Source organism: Sipha flava, unplaced genomic scaffold (genome assembly GCF_003268045.1).
Source record: "Sipha flava isolate LNK unplaced genomic scaffold, YSA_version1 64_pilon_pilon, whole genome shotgun sequence".
NCBI lineage: Eukaryota > Metazoa > Arthropoda > Insecta > Hemiptera > Aphididae > Sipha > Sipha flava.
In genome coordinates this window covers 671,182-680,977 of record NW_020273604.1, presented here as the reverse complement: position 1 = coordinate 680,977, position 9,796 = coordinate 671,182, and positions in this window count along the sequence as shown.

Here is a 9,796-nt window from a genome sequence, read left to right as displayed (position 1 = left end):
TTAACACACGATCATAAGTCAAAAAAAAATTTATTTATTTATTATTGTAATTAAAATTCTACTTTATATATTAAATATATTTTTTCCCTACTCTCCAATAAAAAAATAAAAGAACAATTTTACTAATGTGGTAAAAATTGTGTTTAACCAGGACTTATGGTATACAAATACTCAATCGTATGCTAGATTAATTTCAAATAATTTAAAGGGTTATGGTAATGTTCAAAATTACTTTAACATTTTGATGATTCGATAAAAAAAATAGATAAATATTTTTTAGAATATAAATATATGCAATTATACATATATTAATTTATAGAAGCATATCCATGATAAATGCAGACTGATTCTATTGAATATTTTGATAGTTATTATTGTAGAAAGTATAAATGGTACTAATATACAGATATGATGTTTAGGATGAAGCTTATTACTATTTATAAAATGTATAGTAACTAAATTCCTATGCAAGTTAGTTGTATAAATTATTCTATTAGTGGCTGATTAAAAACAATATTTTTAATACAGCAATGAAATAGTTCTAAATTAAGTTAGTGTTCCAGAATACAATGTTCAATTTAATTTTTAAGCTATCATATTTTTAAATTATGTCAAATAAAAGTTTATTGAATATTCTCATTTCCTGGTCACTAACCAGAATACATTTTTATAAAAGGATTTGATGTTTATATTGTAATCACATTTAAAATGGTAAATAAATAAATGTATATGTATTATAGTGTCAAGGCCTGGAGAATAATAGACGTCACTATAATGTTGTAATAGACAAAATTAAATTAACGTGTAATTAATGGTATAGGTATTAATATTTTTTTGTCATATTTTTTTTTTTATTAAAATACAATTTATAAATCAATACTTAGTCAATATCATAATACCAATTTTAATCACATATTCAACGACAAACTACGTAAACTATAACTATTGTTTATTACAATATTCTTTTCCTTGTAAATAAATAATATTTACAAATAGTATTACAGTAGTTGATATAGTTACTAAATAAATTAGTAAATATAATATACGTTTTTATTCTCGTATTTGAAACCATTTAATTGAATTACCGTAGCAAGTCAATAAAAATAATACGAAACTTTTTTTATATACAATATAATTTCTATATTAAATCCATTCCTTCAAAATCAAATTCTACTATTATCCCAGTATATATAAAACTCAAAATCATACGTGAACCATCAAAAATTGTCATTCTCTTATAATTAACATAACTTTTATAGTTATATGTATACAACAATTTTAACTATACGTATTTACTATAACCATATATGGTATGGTAGGCTTAGGAAGAACTCCAATGTTGATTTTTCATATATTTTATATTTAATTCATCTCGTTTTTGTAAATCGATGTAACCGTAGCATAGGTATTTAAATTAAATACATGCAGGTACATATTGGTACATGCCTATTGCCTATTAATATTATGTTCTACTGACATATTTTTCAAAACTGTATTGTTCTCATATCAAATCAATATAATAATTTGTCTGTTGAGTTATACGATAGCGACAGGTGTCAGCAATTGCTATTCAGAGTATAGATACTTTATCACATAATATTCAACGACAATGATCGTGGTGAGAGAGTAGTGGTGTTTCCGGTGTGAGGAACAATTTAGCTTTCATATAACATGTATAATATGAATATAGTTGAAAAGAAAAAGAGCAGTTCAGACAGAACCAAATTTCTGCAAGGACGAATAGGATATTTACATTAGGCCATTCGAAATAGGTGCCCCCCGAAAATAATCAAACAAAATTAGTTGTTTATATTTTCATCATAAATTTAGAAAATTAAAATAATGTCTAATTAACAATAATGGGATTAAAATAGTTATAATAAACATTAAATTTTTATTTTCAACTATATTGTATGTAACCATATTGTAGTGTGAATGCCTATATTATGCACGATAGATCTCGTACAATCATACAATGCAAATTGGTTTAATGAATACATCAAAAATTGTTATTACAATAATCACTGCTAAAAGTTCAACAAAAAACTAATATTCAATAGAATCCTTGTACTAGTAGCGTATATAGGTTTTCATTTCGGAGAGGGCCGATTATGTATTTGATTTTTGAGTGGAAGAGAAGGAGGAAGCACACTATTACGAAAAAAATTACTTTAACACTAAAAGACTTCTCGACTGTCTTTACACCATCAGAGAAATAAGAAACTCAATTTTTATAATGACTTATTATTTTTTAAAAATATAAAAACTACATTGTAATAAACAAATTTTTTATTAGAGTCACTAAAAATCACCATTTATTTTCTTAAAAGAATAAACATATTTTATAATTATAAAATTTTAAATTATCGCATAACCAACATTCTCAGTGTCGAGACAAATTTTCGGAAACCCCCAGCATTAAGACATATTCATATAAAAAAATAACAATCTTTAACAATGGTGTTTTTCATTTCAGAGGGGGCCCGGGCCCCCTCGCCACCCATAAATACGCTCCTGCCTTGTACATTTCCTTAATAGATTTCGTATAGTAAGTTCGAGATAATTTTGATGATTATGAAAACAAATCTAAGACTTTTAACAAGGATATCGAGTATCAGAGTTCAAGAAAAAAAATTCAACGAAGTAGACCATTAGATGATATTGATTCATAAGAATGACAATTGCATTCAAGAGTGAAGTTTATTAGTGGTATTAATTTTGTAATTTGTGATAGATTTCTATCGGAGTTCAATAAAAACAAAGTGGCATATATTGAAACAGAGGAAATATTGAATTTTTATTGATTTTATGCCGATAGAAATTAAATAAAAAAATAAAAATAAAAATGTAGTCAATGTATGTAAACAAATTAGATTTGGATCCCGATAGTTATTTAGAAAAATGGTTTCAATTTCATAGTTTATTATGAACTTAAAGATGGAAAAAATTAGGTAATAATCTTTTTTTTGAGTCAATAAACATTAGTTTTTGAAACGAAAAAGACTTAAGTTTTCCAATAAATTATTGTTGTTACTTTCACAATTTAATTGAATTGCACCAATTGTGGATAATTTTTTCTAAAATGTCGGATGAAAACATTTATAAATTTATGTGTGTGTACATTTATTTTTTACTATATTATAAATGCAGATTAAGTATAATACCATATCCAATGTATTATCTGTGTTATATTAAGCGAGAATGTTTATTTTGAGATCTTCCGTAGAGTTAAATATCAAGTTTAATGCACCTCTTAAAATAATTTTAAGTGTAAATTTAGATACGTCAAATAGTTATAACATACCTACTATATAGTCCAGTGCTATTTTGTACTAGTTTAATTTTTTTTTTATGCATGTATAAATGTTAATTCATATTGTTTCTTATTTTAACTAATACCTATTGACAAATGTTTTATATTTAATAGAACCATCGGTAATTTTATATTAGGGACTAAAATCCTAAGGACACGCTATGCAATTAATCATCGAAAAAATTTAATGCATACATTTTTATCGCAATGTAGAAATGTAAATATGTATATTTTATCATTGGTATATCATACGAAGACAAATGTGAATAATTGTAGTCTACAGTTGTTCAAAATAGTTTGGAAATATCGTATACTAACTAATCGTTTTAGAATTTTAATAATGTGGCATTCATAAATATAGTGTAGACAATAATTATTATTTTATTTTCTGTGTGTTACGGTAATGTTTCAACTATATTATTTTATTTATATTTTAAGAATTTGTCAAGTTGCCCATTTATACAGTGGGGGTATAATGTGTATATATATATTATGTGTTTGTATATATATTTAGTTAAAAATTTATTCAGTAGGTATACTTTTTATAACGATAATTTTATTATTTAAGTGTCTTTAAAAAATGTGTAAAATTAAACAGTACCATCATTAATATAATTTGTTGATACTTGTTATAAGCAAAATATTCGTGCCAGACATGAATATATTTTCTCTTATAATTGTAAGTACTAACCATAGTTAGAGATTTATAAAATAATTGAGGGTCATCTAAATTATTAGAAGACTATAGCAAATATTTTAATAAAAAGTGAAAAAAATATATTTGGGTACTTCGACAAATTTTTATCGTTTTTGAAGTTAATTTAAATGTATTGCCAAAAAACGACAGCTATCAGGACTGTGAAAATTAAAAAATTATTTAGTTAATTGTACAAAAAATGAGCCGCTATAGAATATTAAAATTTTATAACACCTTATGTTCTGCGTATTATATAGCATGTTTTATTCATTCTTATATAATATTATACAATTGTATAATTTTTAAATAGGTCATTAACAAATGATCTAGTGGTTGTATGTAATATTTTGATAAATTATTTGAAAATATTTTTTGGAACACAAAACAAATATGTCATTATAAATAAAACCACATCAACAGAAATTTGCCATCAAAGCTTTATTATTTTCCTCGAATCGCTAGAATCTAGTACACAAGTTTTGGGAATGATTAACTATTGTTAATTTAATATTTTAATAAATCGTTTATAATATTGAGATAAGCTAATAACGTATACTGCGTACACAATCATACTAAGTACAATCTAATCTATTCTACAATCATGTATGCTATATTACATTAATGGCAATGATACGAACTTTATAGTAATAGAACTAATAAATAATGATACATTAATACGGGTGACTAATTCACGGGATTCGGTTTTATGTGACGGGCATTTTAACACGAATAGTTAAATAAACACGAATTAATAGTCATTTATTAATAATTTTTATCGCAGATAAAACGAAACCAACTGAAACAGGATGAAGTAATTCTGTAGTAATATTATGTACATAATTACTTTGGCAAATCAACATTTATTATCGTGAAACACATCTATTATAACATATTACGTTTATTAAGGTCTAAGATTATCGATTATTGACTTATCTACGTTTATGATTATATATTGTAAGTATATGTTAACTTTAAATACGACGTATGGTAGGTAGTATGTTCTGTAAAAAAAAAAAAAAAATGCTTTGATATTTATAAGAAGTCTTTATTTTTTCCATGGTTCAAATTTGGATATTTTTAGAACAGTGATTGGGACGTGCGACCGTACATTTAATATTAACATACATTGCAACACAATTATACGTACAGAAAATCAGTGTATCACATATTAAGTTTACTAAAGTAAATATAGAATAACACGATGATGATCCAATTTGTTATAATAATAAAATATTTACAATGCAAGTATAGAACTACACACATACGTAGAGTGTATTTTGATTTTTGTTGCAGAGTACAAATACCAACGGTTATTATTGATTAATTTTAACAATTAATTAATAACAAGTTGTATTCAGTAGGTGGCTAAGCCGTTGAAATATGATTTTAATCTTGCCCAGAACTTTTGTTATTTTCAATTAAATTATTAATGTCTCTTATGTATTAACTTGTGTCTGTAGTACGTAAATAATTTTTTCATATACACTTTTCATAATTTTTGATAATGTAACGCTTTTACCATTTAATAATATGATGAGTTGATTATAACCAGGGCTCATAACTTATAGCTCTAAAAAAAGTAGTTACAAGCTCTAGAATATGCTCTTAAAAATATTCATATAAGCGATTAAATATGCACTAAAAATACAAAAATATGCAAAAATAAATATAAATATAAACAATTTTCGCTTATTATTAAAAAAAAAAAATGTATCATGTATAGTAAAAAAAATTTAAACTTTTATTATTAAAATTCTGATTGCGTCGCTATATGATACAAATAAATATATAATTTAAACCAAAAGAAGAAGAATTAGTTAATTAACATGAATTAATTACAAATATAAAAATTAATACTACCATAATGACTTGTTATTATTAAAAAAAATGTTTTAAACGTTACAGAATTGAAAAAGATTTAAAAAAGCAAAATAGCAAATAACGATTTTCTAAATATACAGGAATAAGTCTGCAAAATAAAAAAAAGCAAAATAGCACTTATACTTTGAAGTATGTAAAAATATGCAACATAAAATTTTGTATTTAACTTCTTAGTTATCTAAAATAATATAGCTTACATAGGTATTTCTAGGACCTTTCAAAAAAAATATGTAAATGCTATAAGTTATGAGCCCTAATAATAATATTTAATATAATTTTATAATTTATGGGCATGTGGCCATGTGGGCCACCGATTTTTTTTCGTTAAATGTATTAATTCGAGACAAATACAGAACAAATAACGAAAACTTTTATTTACACATTTTGTTCTGTAATTCATTACAGTGCATCCTATATCTGCAATTATATCTGCTATATGTTATATTATTTATTATTTATGATAAAATTATACAATAATATGTATCAATTGTAATATTGTATAACATATAATACTACACAATATCATGTACATATTCTGTAATCTCACTCGTAAATATTATCAATGTACCTATATAATAAATATTTTAGTTTGTAGATGGAATTATAATACTTTAATGCTCCGCATTCTATTTGCAAATAATTATTAAAACAATCACGAAAAGAGTTTTTTTTATCAATTATGAAATATCTCCTATTTGAATTTAATTAGGTATCAAGAATCGGTGCATTCGTGACTTCACAGGAAACGCTTAGCTACCGGTTCCGAAATCGTAATGTACAGTATAAGTACGCGTTACAAGTTGCGTCGAAGTCCTAAAAATTTAGCCGGCCGAAAGATATTAAAAATTATTACAATATCTAAATATCGGCCCCGACGGTCAGGGGCGTATTTAAGGGGTGAACCCATGAGGCCTCCCCCCCATTCACCGTATTTTATACTTTATTTATTATTGTAGGCCCTCTTTTTTTTCACGCACGGGCAGACAGTGAAATACTGGAATATCAATATGTCATGATAATATGATACCATCGATTAAACGGATTAGCATTGCTTAATATACACCCTAAAAGAATTATAAAACGTGAAGTAGTTGATGCATATGCTAATAAACACCCTAAACGTATTCAGTTATTGTAATTACAAAAATGATATTTAAAAATATGTTTAATTATAAATTTGTGTAGTAAAATGTTATGTTTCTATCAAACACTTGTATTTTGATTATTTGGTTATGAATAAAAATTGGATTTATATGCACAAAAAATCCTCAAAATATGCTTCTAAAAATGCTGTAATATGCTATAAAATATGTATTTATTTTTAAATATGTACTTAAATATTCACTTTAAATGTTGTTTAAAATTATGTACAAATATGTGAAATGTATTATAAATATAAAAATAATCATTAATTAATACGGTATTAAAAAAAGTATAAAAAAGCTTTTAAAATATTTTGTCGTCTTTGTAGCCATTTAACATTCTTTATCTTCAATCTATAAAGTATAAATACTCACATTAATAAAAAGTGAAAACAAAAATTGAATTCATATTTTACCTTATTGCATTGGATGATTTCAGTATGTAATCTTATCTTTGGAAATAAACACTGGTGGCAGTGATCGTGAAAATACGACGAAAACGAATAAATGTGCTTTAAATAATTATATGTATTATAAAACTATAAATATGCATTGAATATGCATTTAATAGGTAAAAACGTTGAAATATGCAAAATATGCTAAATAAAATTAGTTTTATTTTAATAAGAAAGATCTAAATCGGGGACAATGCTCATCAGATTTCAAAAAGCTTATTCCAATACATATATGCATTTGCATATATGTCCGGTCTCTAGTTATGAATAAGGACAGTTTTTTGAGATGGAAAAGTTATAACTATGTATACTTTGAACTTTTTGTTTGTGCCCCCCCCCCCCCGGCCAATAAGACATTTCTAAATACGCCCCTGTCGACGACGTATTGAGTAGTGGCTTTTACCCAAAAAGTATTGATGTTAAGTTTTAATTTTGTATTTAAACCATGTATACATATGTAAACTGAACCTATCGCGAAAGGTAGCTATCAGTTCGTAGTAGGTTTGGTTCGCACATGTATACGTGATTTAAGCTTATACGCAGTTTGATAGCCAAACTTCGGCTCTATTTGAAACAGTCCATCCTAAATTTTCTAGGGCACGCATATAATCAATATTCAAACTTACCTCAAGTGTCAGACGAGTTTTTTATGGCTTTCAGTGTAATAGTTAGTGTATTATGAGAAATATTTTCTCCCTACCCCAATTTAATTTTAGTTCGGGGTCACTGGGCGTACAAATTTATTGTATTTTAACATAAATTATTGTAACGTATTGTGAAGTTAAAAAAGTTACAACCACTAAGTATATTTCAATATTCGCAAACGACAATTTGTTATGTCTAAGTGCAAAATACTTTTTTAGGGTGGTATGTATTTGGACGAAATACCTTTTTACCCGCATAATAAAAGTAATGCGTTTGGGCGAGTTTTTTATGTCTGAGCGAGATAAAGATAAAATTGTAAAGGTTAAGATAAAAATATTATTATATAGGGAATTTTATATCAACTTAAATATGGTACAGTCTTATACTAGTATAGGTAACTCTATAATATTTTCAAATATCAGTTTGTTTGATTATTGAAAACGTGAAGTTGTATTATAGCAGAAGCGTACCCAGGAATTTTTTACGGGGGGGGGGGTCCAACATTTTAATTTTATCTGTTCACTAATTATAATTATAGTTTAACTCAATACCAAAAAATTACTGTTAATATAGTATTGTTTATACCAGGGGCGGCCAAACAGTCAATCGCAGATGATTTCTGAGTCGATCATGTTAGAATTTATTTTTAGGCCTCGTGCACGAAAATTAATCGTGGTGGTTATAAACAAATTGTCGATAAGTTTTATCTTTTATTCTGGTTTATAAAAAAATTTTCCAAGAAAGTCGATCTTCAAAGGTGAAGTATATTTTTAGTAGATCGTGGCTGAAAAAAGTTTGGCCGCCTCTGGTTTATACATTGTAGGTATATTATATAATCTATAAACTTTGTATATTGAAGATAATAGGAAATTAAAATACACTATATATTATTATTATACTATTTACTATTAAATCGTTGAGTATGTAGAAATTTCAATGGGGGTCTGGACCCCTCTCCCCTTGGGTACGCCCTTGTATTATAGTGTTAGTTAATATTATGGATTTGAAAATTGATTATATTTTTAATACAAAACAAAATAAATGATGCATTTCAATTGAAAATTATATTTTTAGTGAATCTAAACACTTGAAAAACGGGTATTTTCGTTTTCGGTGTACTAAGTGTTTTAGTGAATTTTAACATTGAAAATAGATTAATAAGTATTTTAGCATCCCAGGATATTAAAAAAAGGTCTCCCAAACACATTGCAATTTTTAAAAATTCGGCCAAATGTATTACGCCCAGATCTTAATACCTGTAAACTACAAGTGAAATGAATCAATAAAATATTGATAAAGCGGCGAGCTGTGATCCATAACTAAAATCAAATACATTTTTTTTTTAATTTAAATATCTATCACATTATTCAAATTGTATATATGATAAAAGGATTAATATCAAACCTGAGAAAATTGGTGGGATGGGGCTGACCATCCATTTGTAAGCCCCCCGTGTGTTTCGCTACACGGACTTAATTGTTAAAATATATTTACTACGATGCAGTCGATTTTTATGTATTTGTGAACTAGAAGAAACATGAGGGAAAATATAACACCAGCGCTACGTAGCTGTAATGTATTTAATAGTATCATTAAATAATTTGGAATGTCAAAAGCATGGATATAACAGCATCAACGGTCAACAATTAGTCAACAACACATG